Consider the following 15,049-nt stretch of genomic DNA (forward strand, 5'->3'; position numbering starts at 1 on the left):
AAGTACACCGACGACTCTTGCGTTTCACCCCCATAAAGAAATGGTTAGTCACGGCCGGCAGTGGAACCCGCGATCTCATGCGCAGAAGCAGAAAACCATAGCCATGTGGCAGAAGACCGAAGAGTTTGAGTCCTACAGAAACGTGATGCGGGGGTCTTGGCGCCGCAAAAAGTGCATGTGCTATAGTGGTGCACTTGCAAGAGCATCAGTGTCTGTTATCCTGTAGATGATATCACATTACCCTACATCTCGTCGGCTCGCCGGATGACAGAAAGATCGGGTTTTGAGAGACCGGCTTAATAAGTGATAGTTCCACGCACAAACTCTCTAACGCGAGGGCATGCCTACAGCTGCTGGGTGAAAATAACCGAGCTGCCGTAGACCGCCTTTATTGCCACGTGGTTGCGCTGCGTGCCATACAACGACGATAATTGTTTGCTTGCTTGGTGAATGAGTTCCCTGAAGTTAACAAAATGTGTACTGGAATAGACGACGAGGAGGCTAAGCTTTTTTTTTTCTTTGCATAAATCACTTTGCGAAATGCTGAGGAGACAGGCTTTGGTAGTTCCTCGGTCTATTTCTCGTTCCCGCGCTTCAATAAATCTCGAGAACTTCACCCGACATGAGCTTGCCACGAAACACAGCACCAAGTATTTTCATTAGGCATTCTGCTGCGTTGCGCAGTGATCAAATGCAAACATACGCAAAGAAGCATCAATGCACGAATGCGCCGAGGTTTGCGTTAAATACGAGCTATCAAGTTCCTATCTGACTTTGACTTTTATCATCTTACTTTCCCAACATCGTTGCATGCAAGCCTTCGTGTGATCTCTCTCTCTCTCTCTCGTTTACTTTCGTTTTTTTTTTTTCGTTTTTTTAAGCATCGCAGAGCGCAGGCATAGTGCACGTTGTAAACAACGCAACCGCTGTACGTGACACTTGATTAATAACCGGAAATAACAGCAAAACAGCCAAAGGAGCCCGCAATTAATTGGCGTCGTTCGAGACAGACTCCTTTCGCGAAGACGCAGCCGCTAAGCGAGGCTTGTTGTGTTTTGTTTAAAACGTGAGGACAGGTTCGGCTTGCGCTTCGTGTGACTCCAGAGTTAGTGGCGCTGTAAAAACAGGAAAGGCAGAGGTGGAGGAGGAGGCTGCCTTAGCACTGGCAATAGCCTCCACGGAGGCTAACATAGTAGTCGGCAATTCCAAGACAGCAGTCAGGAACTATGCCAAAGGGAGAAGCTCGCCGGAAGCGCTGACAATTTTAACCAACTTTCGTGAAGATCGAGACGATCACGTTATATGGTCACCCGCCCACTCCTCCCTTCCTGGGAACGAAATAGTGCACAACCTGGCTCGAGAACTGACGGGCCGAGCAGGTGACATGCAAATACTGAGAACGGAGAGAGACCGGATGACCAGATTTAACGAGATCACCAAACACTATAAATTATGAAGGGCCCATTTCCCCCCGGCACACTCATTGCTAAGTAAACGGCAAGCGACGACATGGCGCCTCTTACAAACAGGTACATATCCGGAGCCTGTGGCCTACCACCGTTACTACTCGGACCTTTACATGGATAGACATAGATTCTGTTAAGAAAGGGCGGACCTACAACATATGGCGTGGGCTTGTTCTCGGAGACCCACACACAATAAAATACACACGACCAGTCGCTTCTCCTGCACGCGCTCACATCCGGCCGCTCGTTCATTACCGCCAATGCTCCCGCTTACATCGCGTGCATCGCGTGCTGGGAAAGCAATTCATCAAATGCGTGCAGACTATGCTTCTCTGAGTTTCCATGCGTCGCTATACGAAGCAGCTTGTGGATTTCAAAACATCTGCGCGAAAGTGCGGGTTCCATTCTCGGCCACGTAAATGAGGTGCATTTCGTGGGAGGCATAATGAAAAAAGCGATCGATCACTTAGATTTAAGTGAACGCTCAAGAACGAAGGGAGGCACAGTAGGAAGTGCGGATACGCGTGATGGGAGTTCATAAGCTGACAGTGATCTAGAACTCTTGGCTACAGCCAGGGACGGTCACTTTCGTGCACGTTTTTTTTAACATCATACACATGCTCAATGCGATTTGAATTCGAGTCTGTTCTACATGGCGTCTGAGCTGCAAGTTCCTACGGATCGCTTCGTTCAGCCCCAAACGAAGTGTTCGCTCGTTGCAGCTACACAGCCACAAAGCCAGACGTTACTCAGGGGAACCACATATCTGCTGAGAACCCTAGCTTAGACGAGAGAGAGAGAGAGAGAGAGAGAGAGAGAGAGAGAGAGAGAGAGAGAGAGAGAGAGAGAGAGAGAGGTCATGAAGGAAAGGCAGGGAGGTTAACCAGGCTGAGCCCGGCAGGCTTAGGCGGAGCTGAGAAATAGCCGGAGGATCGGCATCTGTGTCATTTGGCAAGAGCCGTACAACCGTGTTCCACTAGCACATCCTCGTTCATTCCTTTACGTTGAGTGAAACAGGATGCTGTGAAAAGAACGCGAAGATCTGTTTATGGCACCTTAACACTGACTGTGAAAGACTGGAACATTTTTCTATAGGCATATTCGAAACATGGTTTTCAGTATCTTCAATATGCGCGCGCAACAGAAAAGATTGAGAATACTGGACAAACTCCACGATGGCGGATCTCTGGTCGCTCTCACGTCTTTTACTAAAGCCTAGGTAAAAGCTCGCAGTGTACGTGCAAGCTCGCAATCAGCCATTACTAGTACGCCACGTACAGCCTTTATTATATTTTTCTTCTTTTGTTTCTCTATAAATATCAATGTAGAAGGATGTTGTCATGCCTAGTTGAATTCAGTGCTACATCACGAAAAAAAAAGGTACAACCTAAGTCATGTTCAGCTGGGCAGAAAGGCGCACCTTGTTAGTGAGTTCGGACTGGTGAGAAATCGCTCCTGAGCTGTCCATAAAAACATTACAAACATTATAAAGCTCCGCCACTGAAGGTTACGCCAAGCTTGAAAAGGGCCGAACAAACAAAAGAGAGTCAAAGTTCTGACATGAGAATAATTTTGCGAGGATCAGGGCGTGTTTACCATGGAAAAGCATAATGCAAATTTTGTCTCTGCGCGGCAATCGATCTTCCTGAACGTTTTCATCAGATAAAGGTGATTAGAGTCTCATACCACAGCGCGCAATATCAGAAGGAAAAGATGGGGAGCGAGAAATGAAAATAAACAAGATTATTGATTAATTCAGTTGTATTTTTTTCATTGTGGTAAGCGCAGCTCTCGAGGTTCGAGAATTTTGTTAAATCGTATAGAACGAAACGAGAGAAAACTTAAATTAGCGACGAAATCTCATTATATTTCTGCTCGCTCTCTTGTGATGCAGGCTTGAATAATGGGGGCAATGGTTGGTGCAGCTGGTGCAAGGTCATTGCGAATTTTGATTGTTCGAACAGCAAGCGGCATACCGGACGGAATCGAATCAGCGATGCAGAAACGAGGCAGCCACAGTAGCAAGACGGCGAAATTACACATTTTATGCAACGCGTATGCGTCACGAGTGCAAATGAGATAATTAATCAGCAGAAGGAGCCCAGCGGCAAGCATTGGCGTGCTTTCAGATAAGAAGGCATTTGAAAGAGGCGCCTGGGGCACACGAACCTCACCATTGGAAGGCGCTCGATGTTTTATATATATATATATATATATATATATATATATTCATTGTAGGTGTATATGCCGGCAAAAATTTTGCTAGTCATCAGACAAGAAGTAAATTTCTTTAATTGCCACAGGTTACGCAAACGCATATCAAGGCGCAGTGCCTCGCAGTCCCCTAAGCGACCTGCTGGCTCAGTTTTTAAGACGGTGACTATTTCTCTAAGCTCATAAGGAAGAAATAAACATTTTGAGAGCTTGTTTATATGAGTTGTACCCTCCCTGCTGTAATGCCTGAATGGCGAAGCAGGCACCCATTAAATTAATAATTAAATAATTAATTAATTAATTAATTACTTAAATAATTAATAAAAACTTAAATAAACAAATAAATCAATAAAACACAGTGCACACAGGCAGTCCATCGCCACAGCGTTGGTCCTTCCCGATCACCGGCCACTTCTGACGCAGACAGTCTGGAGGGCCGGCCTATTACCAAATAGCGCTGAAACTTCGCGTGCCAATACCAGTGCCGTAACACTAGAGCGTAGCGAGATTTCAGTGCTGCACACTGCTGTTTTAATTCATAATAAGCTTAAGTTATCTTACTTTTATTTCGATTCTCGCTCCTCTAGAAGAACATGGGCCCAGCTACTGACCATGAGCAGGAACTAGCAAGCTATAACTTTGGAGCATAGGCATCTACCATGTATTTTTCGTATACCTAAAAAGCCTAATGACCACGAAATAAGTAGAATAATCTTAAGCTATGAGGTTGTCAAGGCGCGCACCGATTGTAATGTGTCATTTTTATAGCGTAGCCAAGTGTAGCGAACGCCCAGCGTCAGCAAAATTAAAAGGCGACAGAAGCAACGTGTCCGCGGCGGCTGCAGCAGAGTGTAATCGATGAAGTTCAAAGTACCAAACCAAGACATAGGCTATGTGCCACGCGCAGTAGTCAGAGGATCTCGGTTAATTTTGACCAGGAGGCTCTTTGAATTCCAGCGAAATTTCTGCATACACTCAGCGGGTTTTTGTTTTGTTTTATTTAATTCTGCCCCCATCAAAGTCATATGTAACGTGAAATAGCTAAGCATTTAATTGAAAATCTTGAATTGGTGCCTTGTTTAATTCTTTAGCTGAGCGTTCCTTTAATGCTGGACTTTGCGGAAGCTACTTCCACCATCAAAAAAAAAAAAAAAAAAGAACTCGCAGTTCCGCCTAAAGGCAGAGCACCGATTGCGATAGCATATTAGTAGATGGCTGTACGAAGTAACAATAGTAGTTTTATCGGTTGTATAAGCTTGTAAATATTCGCTTACTAACTAAATTAACAATGATAGAATGTGTAAGCGTGACTCACCGATGACGTACAAAGAAACAGACACACCAGAGACAGCGCTGTCTTTGCGTGTTTGCTTCTTTCTACGCCTTTGTTCGGTCACGCTTACCCATTCTATGATGAATTCAAACCAACTAAGCCGCCAACGTGTTTTAACTAAATTAACCAGCACTGTGTCACGTACGCACAGGTAAACAGGAACACATCTCGCTCGATGACAGCGGAAACTGTCTGTGCAAATGCTGGAGTTAGGAATCGCGGCAGAAGCCGCGAGGCAATTGACCTCCGTGCGTCTGTCGCTTGAACGCGAACGAAACGTCGAAAGCACAGCGCATACGAAGCTACCGGCACTACGCGCACTCTGCAGACATCGCAGATCGCTTTGATTATGAGGCCCACGCGGGCGCGCACTTTCGCCACGTCGCCGATTGCTTTCAAGACACACGAACGCCAGCAACGCGTTCCTACGGCGTCCGCCAAAGGCGTCTACCAGGGCGTCCGCGATTCGCGTGGCCAACGCCGTATAGTAGACGCCGCAGTGTCCACTCTGTACGGAACGACAAGCGAGGAGGACATGGACGATGATGACAGTGATCTAAAGAAAGCAAAGACGCTTGATTCGGCAGAAGGGCACGGAGATACCCTGGCAGCCGCCGGAGAAGAACGCCCCTCCTCCCTCGACTGACCCTACATGCCTCGCGCGCCACAGGAGAGGGCAGGCATCCGGGCTGCGTTCCTCGCTCGCGTTCGCGGGATTGAACCGCGTTTGCCGGCTCCCCCTCGCAAGCTTTCATTCATACGGAACTTCATGGCGACGCCGACGGTAGAAATGCGCCTGGAGTGTCCATATAATTGCTATCGCAACAAAAACTTGAGATGTTGGAACTTTGACAGGAGGATATCATTGTGAATATTCAGATTTGCACTTAAACTTTTGTGAGTGCGCACAAGTATAATTTACTGCGAGACTAACGCATGCTTCACCTCCTGACTCTCACAAAAAAGGGGGGAAGGGGGGGACCAGTACATCATCGGCAGGAGGGATCTACTACTCCTCTGAGAGCAGCTTGGTTGGGACTGATGTTTCTTGATGATGATCAGTTCAACATTAATTTAAATCGATTCCTGTAATTCCTCGTTTCCGATCCAATAAAACAATAACATTCAGTTGCTTAGAAGTCATCTTTAGCAGCAGCAGCAGCAGCAGCAGCGGCGGCGGCGGTGGCGGCGGCGGCGGCAGCGGCAGCAGCAGCAGCAGCTCCTCCTCCTCACTGTACACGACAAAAGACCCTAGCATAAATTATCAGAATTTTGAACAAAGGTACAAAAACATTTATTATCTTGATCGGTGGTAACCGTGACAAAAGGTGCGCACACATATTTTTATATATCCGCGTTAATTCGTGTTACGCATTCGTTATATAAACTCGTGTTTTCATTTCAAAATTAATAATTTGAGACGGAAATCACTGCGCCGACTGGAAGTGGGCCAGCGCCGTGAGCGCCTTCGCTGAGAGAGGGGCAGTATGGGAAACCTGACATGCTGAGCGTCAACGGAGCCAACTCTGGAAGAAGACGATGACGATGGGCGTGAGAGCAGTGGCACGAGCCCTTGCTGATAATGACAGCGTTTGCTAACAGATTTGTTGAGGGACGGGAAAAATGCACGAAACTCTAGCCATTAACAGCTTCGCTGTAAGACGCGCCGCTACGACGGATGCTAATGGCGAGTCCTTTAATAGACGAAACACGATCCATGATTCTTGGAATTATAATACGGAATTTTAATGACCGATAAGTGAAGTGGGGGCGGCTTTTTCACGACTAGAATATACAAAAGTGCCAAGTTTTGTTTTATTAACTTCGATGATAAAAACACACATTCGAGAATGCATGTGTAGACGGCCCTACGATAAAATACTGTGCGGAGACTGTCGTACAAGAATAGCAAGCAATACCTAGCAGCTTGTCAAATAGTTTTGGAAGAATAAAACGAATATTATTTTATTTTATGAGCAGAATGGTGATGCGGGCATGTTTTATTATTATAATAGCATTGCACGCGAAATACCCACCGGGGGTGTTAGTCAGGGGTGCTAACAAGAAAAGTGTCTGGTTGGCTACCTTATACTCTGAGGGAGCGGAATACGTGAGCAGAAATATGAGAAAGAGGAAGGGGACATGGCGGTGAATGCGCTCACGCGCGCGGACAGCACCACGAAGTCAAATACGCTTGCAAGGGCCGGTCATTAAAAATATAAAGAGCTTTTCCTGACTTTTGCGCCAGCGATCTGTGGGGTGGCGCTCCAGTCGCGTCTGTGCGGACAATGGCGTCAATGCGTTGGACATTGATAGTCCTTGTATCTCAGATGAAGAACCGTACCGCAATAAGTGGTGGACATTCTCTTCGCAGTCGCAGACACTGCACACCGCACTGTCAGTCATTCCAATTAGTGCTGCACGACTTCTCGTGAAGGCAACTCCTAACCGCAACCGACACAGATGAGATGCTTCACCGCCAAGAGGTGAATCATTGGGAAAAGGTGGTTACCGTACTGCTGCCATAAGAAAATACCGAACGTATGGCAACAGTCAGGGTATTTTCATTATGCTGCAGACAGACACCGACGTACGCGTAGGGGAACTATTCGACGAGTCCGCGCCTAGGGAATCCTTCGTCCTCGTCGGCGGAGAGATAATTGGGTAGTGCTACGAAAAGAAACAAAAAAGAGGACGTACCCGTGCTTCCTCATACTCGCATGCGTCGCAAAGGCACGCAGTGATAATTTTGTCGTATACTCCCCACGTACACGCGGGAATCCTGGCCCTACCTTGGAGACACCATCATAATACACACTTGCGACTGGCCAGAAGGGTTCTCTATTGCATAACCTTCTCTGTGAGTTTCTTTGTTGTGTTGTGTTATGCGTGAATGGTGCACGTACGTATCTTTATCGAGCTCGAAGGAGGATGTTCACGCCCTTCGCTAACTGTGCCGCTCGCAAATGCTCGACTCATTAGATCGCGATGCTCGTACAGCGCTAGAAATTCCCCTTCCGGCGGCATCTAGCTACCTTCAACAACAATTTCCGCCATTTGTTTCCTTACTGTTTCCTTTCTATCATATTTTAATACAGTCCTTAGTCGCTGGAGTTTATTTTTGATGACGTGGTATAGCCGGCCTTTCGCGCGGTCATCTATTTTTGTACGCTCTCATCATCTGATGAACACCAATAGCAATCCGGAGTGCTTGTGAATAAAGGAAACGTTATGACGGAATTAATAAGTGGGAACCGAGGCAGAAACTGACAAAATGTTTTCAGGTAGGCAATATTTCTTGTGTTTCCCGATTTTTGCTGCTGCTTCCCGCGGTCAGGCTAGGTCAGAAATGGAAACCGCTCTCTGCTACGTAAGCAGCACAATGATCGAACGGCAAGCCTCCAGCTCGACTTGCCCGTTCTACCCTCATTTCGGCCACCTTCGCAGACCTGCCACAGACGGCATAGTGTTGGTGATCCGGAATGCGCTCCTCAAGGTGTCATTGCCTGCATGTTGAAATCGGGGCTACATCGTAACTGCCCACCCCCTTACTATTGGTGAATTTACGGCCCACAATGTAGGTGTCTACTGGACTTCATTGAACAAAAGCAGTCACATGTGTATATGTAGGACCCTCCAATCATTGTGCCGCAGGGCGAACTGCCCAATAAATAAAAAAAACAAGATAGCCAGTTGCTACCAATAATACAAACGTCGCCGTCGCGGCGCGCCACAGATTGTTGAAGCCAGAAAAATCTGCTTATTCTGTTTTACAAGCACACTGGATGTCCATCGCTGTTTCCAATAACTATTGCCCTTTCCACGATGCAGTGAAATAATCCAGAAATCATCTTCGGATTGAACAATGTGTTCTACATTTTGTTGGTATTGTTGCTTTTTTTTCTGTCTTTCCAATCATTTCCGCCTTGGTATAGGTATAGGCACGTGAACGCGCATAAACTGAAGTTGGTAGTCAGCGTCTATGTGTCTTGCGTCTTTATTTCGTCCATGTCTTTTGCAGTACCTTACTATTCCGAATGTCGAAAGAAATAGCCCAAGCTTGCGACGAGGCTAAGTGAAGTGGCCGTGGGGCTTCTGTATGGAACCATGTACCTACTGGAAGCTACATGAGATCTTACTATGATCATCTCAATTATCTGATGTGATAACCCGGCACGTATGTAACATTGCCTTCCTGTATCTGCTATAATTTTTTTTTTCATCGCTGTATTAAAAAAATATCTATCCTCTTCAACTCCGGCCTTGCGAAATTCTTTACCTTTCCGCACAGTGTAAGGACATAATTTTTCAATGCGTCGTTACAAGCCAGGCCGGCAACACTAAATATATGAAAAAATAAAAGGCTGAGGATTGAATAAATGGTAATTGCTGTAACAGAAAAACGGCTCTGTAAAGTAGTTGTCAGAACCGGAGAAAGAAAGTATTGCCACTCAGGGAAGAAATTACAAGGCAGGACAATATCATACCTTGTATGTACGAATTCCATTGACGTCGTTTCCGTAGCCATATTGTTTATGGTGATTTAGGTTTGCCATTTAAAACTGTGGCATTTCTTTCACGTGATGACTTAAAGGGGAAGCCTCAAGAGAGCATTGAGAAACCACAATTTATAACTCTTAATTAAATTAGAAGGTTCCGTTTCCCGAAACTGCATGCAAATGAAGCACGCAAACCCGCTCTTGTGATAAGATTTAGGACATTTAGGTTCACGCAAAAGAACCATAGGTAGTCAAAATTGATTCGCGGTCCCCCAATACGGCGTGCCTCATATTCAGATTGTGGTTTTGTCACGTAAAATCACATAATTTAATTTGATTTAGTACATTGGTGGAAGAACGGGGTCATGTGAACAAGCAGCGCACGCCACCCTGCCTGTGTCTCTTGTTTCCTTTGTACCCGCCATGGTGGCCTAGTGGCTACGTCGTGCTGCTAAGCACGAGATCGCGGGATCAAATGCCGTCCACGGCGGCCGCATTTCGATGGGGGAGAGATGCAAAAACGCCCGTGTACCATGCAGCAGCTACACTTTAGAGAACGCCAGGGGGTCAAAATCAATCCAGAGTCCTTTATTATGGCGCACCTCATGATCAACTCGTGGTTTTGCAACATGAAGCCCCAGAATCTAAAATCTAAAATCTTGTTTTCGTTGTCCCGTTCTCCCAGCACACTTTTCCACTATTCATTGTTGTCGGCTTTCTCAGTTCGACGTTCTTGAGGACCTCTTTAGAACCCATCACACTGAAAAAAAAAGAAACAAGGATATTGTCTTTTCCAAACAGCCTGAACTCGTTAGGAACAAATGGACAACCAAAGCAATAAATGCTGAAGAGCTTTCTGGCGGAAGCCTTAAGGAAACTGACAAAAAAACGACATCGGGGACAGAAAAACGGCAAGTGCAGTGTTAATAACACGTGGCACGCGACGAAAAGACGCCGCTAGCCCCTTAGCACATCTCGAAAGCAAGTGAGCCTTTCCCAAAATTGGCAGGATTTGCCAACCACAAAGCTTCTTTTATCGGGGAAGGTACAGGGATGCAACGAGCCCAGCCTCCCACGCCTGCTGCAGGCCCTTCTTCTTGACAGTTATTTATTTTGCCGAAGAGTTTGTTGTCGTCCCTCTTGTTATCCACTCTCCCCAGGAGGAAGCGTGTTTCAACCATCGTCACCTTATCCGACAAGAGCGTCTTGTCAGGCGGTGTTATCGCTTCGCTCGCACACTAGTGCGCCACGAGGGAGCAAAAGAACGGAAGGAAATTGTGGAAGTCATGAAGTTCCAGGCGCGAAGGGACAGCAGAACGGAAGGAAGGCATAACGAACGAAAAAGAAAAAAAAAATAGAGAAATAATGTAGAAGGAGCGACATATATGACTATACGATGGATCAAGTATGCTCAGTGCATAGCAAGCAGAGTCTCACTGATGCGCGTATTAAATAATTGCAAAGCGCATGTTGGACTTACTCGCCGAGGTGAAAGAAACAGTTCACGATCTCGTCGCAGAGTGCTTCTTTCCGAAAACAAATGTACTCGCTGATTTATGTAATATGTACGATATATGGAACAGTATAAGATCAAAATGATTGCGGGTAGCTCATTTTAATGGAGTAACTATACTCGTTATATGTTTAAATTCATTTTTAATAATTTTGGTACGCACACTCACTCCAAGAACAAGAACTGTCGATAACGAATTTAGCTTCGGACGAGCACTGTATGCAACATAAAATAAAGAAGCTGCAAGCATATGAAAATACCTTAATGTTCTTGGAAACAACGGGCTCCGAATTAGGAAGAATACGGAGCTCTAAATCGAGTATCATCGGAAGCGCAGCTTTGCGGCAACGAAAAAGACGCCGATTACGAAACTTACTTGGATTGGCCTGGCAGCATTGTTCGTAATATACGTGACGAAGAAAAGCGTTCATTTAAAGGTAAGACACGTAACGTGACTCTGAGGTTCGATTGTACTGTTCCTCCCTATTCTCTTGAAAAGGTACCGGATGCTCCAGCGAAGCGGCAAGATGATAGGCGTGACGTCTTCGACAGCCGGGCGATTAACTTCAGCCGTGCTCGTCTGTAAGGAGCTCTAGATTATTTCGCGCCTGCAATTAGAATAAAGATAATGCATCAGTAGTAAGGAGAACTCTAGGATATTAAGTTAAACAAACGACACGCACTTACTCTTGTGACAGCAGTCACCAGTACGTCCATTGCTTTCAGAGTGCTAAGACGAGCGAATTTTGAAGAGCACAGCACTGCAGTAGAGCCGGTGTACGCCACCCGAACGATTCGAATCCCGATACAACGCACCGTAAGCGCTGAGGGCGCACTGAATCGCTAGTATTAAATAGCGCCGCGTACCCTTCTCGCAGTTGAAAAAAAAACAACGCTTGAACACATCTTACGTCAAGGTACATCGTAAGATGAGCACAGAGGTTCCTCCGCGCTATATAAACCCAGTTAGATGGTAGAGGCCATAAAAGAAAATAGAAAATCTTGTGATAGAAGGCACAGCAAGGTGGAGCATAGCCGCAGTGCCCTACTCGGCCACTTCCTAGTTATTATTGAGTACTCAAGCGGGTACGCGTGTACATACTTTGTCTCCCCTTACTGCGTTCCTTTCTATTCATATTCAGCCTCTCCCAATGCATCGTAACAGAAAGAGAATATGACTGGTTAAACACCCTAGCTTTTGTTGTCTTTCTTACACGATTGCAAATGGGAACCAGGCTCCTTAAAGAACTGATTAAACCAAGTGGATGTTTTACCAAAAGGCGTATCAAAGGAACTAAGGGCAAAAGCTCGTTAAAACATAAAGCCCGTCACACTGCGTCGTCTGTTTTGCTCTGTTGCGCAAGGACGGCACGCGGGGATGCACAAAGCGTCTTTAGGCCGTTGTGCTTGAGAGAACGTGACCTAAGCCTGTGTCGCGCCAGGGATCACAAACTGAGCACAAACGGCTTTAACACTGTATACAGACTACATTATGTGCGACTACCTCGAGGATGGGCAAGACCTGCCAGCTGGAGTAGGGCTAAGCGGAGCAGGAGAGACAAAGAAAGCGGGCGTTTTCTAAGGCACGAGCACCCAGTGAACGCAGAGAAGAAGTACGCAACGGGTTGTTCGTGGGCCTTCAAGGGGAGCGGAGGTGCGTTGTCTTCCACGCTTTTGCAAAACTCACGCATCCATAAATGCACTTAATGCAAAGTATAACTGCTCCAACGCGTGAGAACGCACAACCAGAAGTTCTCACCCGAACTGAACTCGGTTATTCGTGCATTCAGAGCTGTCAAAATAAATGTCGCAAGCAGATGGATGGATGAATGGGAAACTTTATTGAGAGTCCCGAGATACGCGATTATCGCGCAGCGGGCCGCTCCAACGTAGGGACGGGCAGGTCGAGCTTGGCCCCCTCATTGTGGGATCTCTGGACGGCCCAGATTTGGTCCCCGTAGTTGGGGCTTCGCCGTGAGGTATTCCATCTTGACTGCTCTGTTTGATATGTGCCTCGTAACGAGGAGTATCGCCAGAGCATGAGTTAGAACTTCGCTGAATCGCCGCACTGAGGGCAGGTATTGCTAGTATACGTGTCTGGATGGATTAACGAAGAAATGTGTGTGTGCGTTATCTGCGTGTTATCGTGCGTGCGTATTATCAATAAGCGTAGTTATCTCTTAAGTTTTAATAAAGATATATTAGATCATTTTTAATAATGAATGCTCAAATTAGGCACGAATCGAATAGAAGAAGTTATTCGCTCTGTATTCAAAATTTTGAATATTGGCCTATCCCTACAGAAAGTACGAAACTTCTTTTAAAAAAAGGAGAGTTGCAATACCGAAGCGATTTCCTCAGGATTGCTCAGGATCTAAAATAGCTCAATGCAGGGATTAGAGAAGCGATTACGCAAATTAGTGCCAATTAACTTTCTGACCTAAAGAGCCAAACGATTGATGCTAATACGAGACTTAAAAACCGCGAGCCGAGCAGGTCATAAACGGATCCAGAGGGGCACAAAGCTGACGCTGCTAATTTCTGCAGCGTAATGAATTCCGGCCGATTTTACCGAGAAAGCCGTTACCATGCATCAAACCTTATAAACCTTATCAAACCTTATAAAGCGCCCTTATCGTTCGCTTTATGCCCATGCGAAGTTGAGGCGTTAACACTCACGCCAATCGTGGATGCCTGCTTAGGGCATGCGAGTTTCCCGCTTCAGCAGATCAATTTCAGTTTTCTGGGTGAGATTGGCAGATATTTTTTTTACCCTGTAAAAATAAGTAATGTCTGCTTTTTTCATCTTTGAGTCCGGTGATGACCATCTGGGAGGACAGGCATTTAGGTCTTTCATTACAATGAATCATATGACTATTTAGGTTATTACCTTTATTAGCGCAATTTGCATAATTGTAGATCTAATTAAGATGTCGAATCCCTTTAGAATGTGTTCCATCCTTTGTGGTAAAAGCTATTATACGCGGAATTACCCTCGTTACTACATCTTTTGTATAATTTAAGAATTTCGAGCAGGTTTTCTGAAGCACCCCGTATGTAAACAGAGGCTGAAGTGTGCGGAAATATTTTAATAGTTTACATTTTGCGTTTGTATGTCCATTGTATCGGCGCAGTTATTTTTCTACACGTTTATGTGTACGTATATCAATCTCTACATCTCCTCTAAACAATCTTCTGGCCACCTTCTACGGTATTGAAAGGAGATTGGCAATATTGTAGATAAATCAGATTAACAAAAAATAATATGAACACATGACATGAGAAAGTCAATAATGACAGAGACCGGGCCTTACAAACGAGTTCTGCAATTACTGACAAGTAAGCTCACAGCGGCTCTAAACTTTCCCACAATTCAAAGTGGAAACTGGGCTGAATACGGCAAAGGGTGCAGAAAATCGTGACTTTTACCGTAGTGGAAAGCAGAGGCCGCTTGACTTAAACAATTCCAATATATTTTTATTCCAATCTCCTGACGTTAAATTCAACCGCCTGTCAACCGCCGACGTAAGCATCGGGCGGGGATCGGCAGCATTGTTCAAACCACCCAATCAAAACGTTCTCCTCGTTCAGAGGAGGTAAATTTGGTTTGATTTCAAAGCTACTGGCATTGCCTGCTTTGACAGGTTTTTCTTATCTAATTGGCTGAGAAGAGATGAGGAGCACGCAGAAATGAAGAGGGTCTCGTTTGCGCCGGTTTACCGCAGTGAAAGTAGATGACCGGATGAGGAAGGGGGGGACCAGCGTCTGGAATTCACCCGCTTACCCTTGCTTAGCTTGCGGTGGTTGGTCTGCAATGCTTTAACGTTATAGTACGTAGTTTACGTACGTAGTTTGCAATACTTTTACGTTATAGTGCCCCAGTAGTTACATATACATAGACCCGACAAAGCCAGGCGAGTCGGTATCTCGGGCCGATATCCATGCCCTTGAGTTTCTTTTTTTTTATGTGTTCAAGGAGAGATTGGTGCCTACGCGTGGCGCCAGCTACTCCTCTTGTCTTAAA

This window comes from Dermacentor andersoni, chromosome 4, assembly GCF_023375885.2.
Source record: "Dermacentor andersoni chromosome 4, qqDerAnde1_hic_scaffold, whole genome shotgun sequence".
NCBI classification, from domain to species: domain Eukaryota; kingdom Metazoa; phylum Arthropoda; class Arachnida; order Ixodida; family Ixodidae; genus Dermacentor; species Dermacentor andersoni.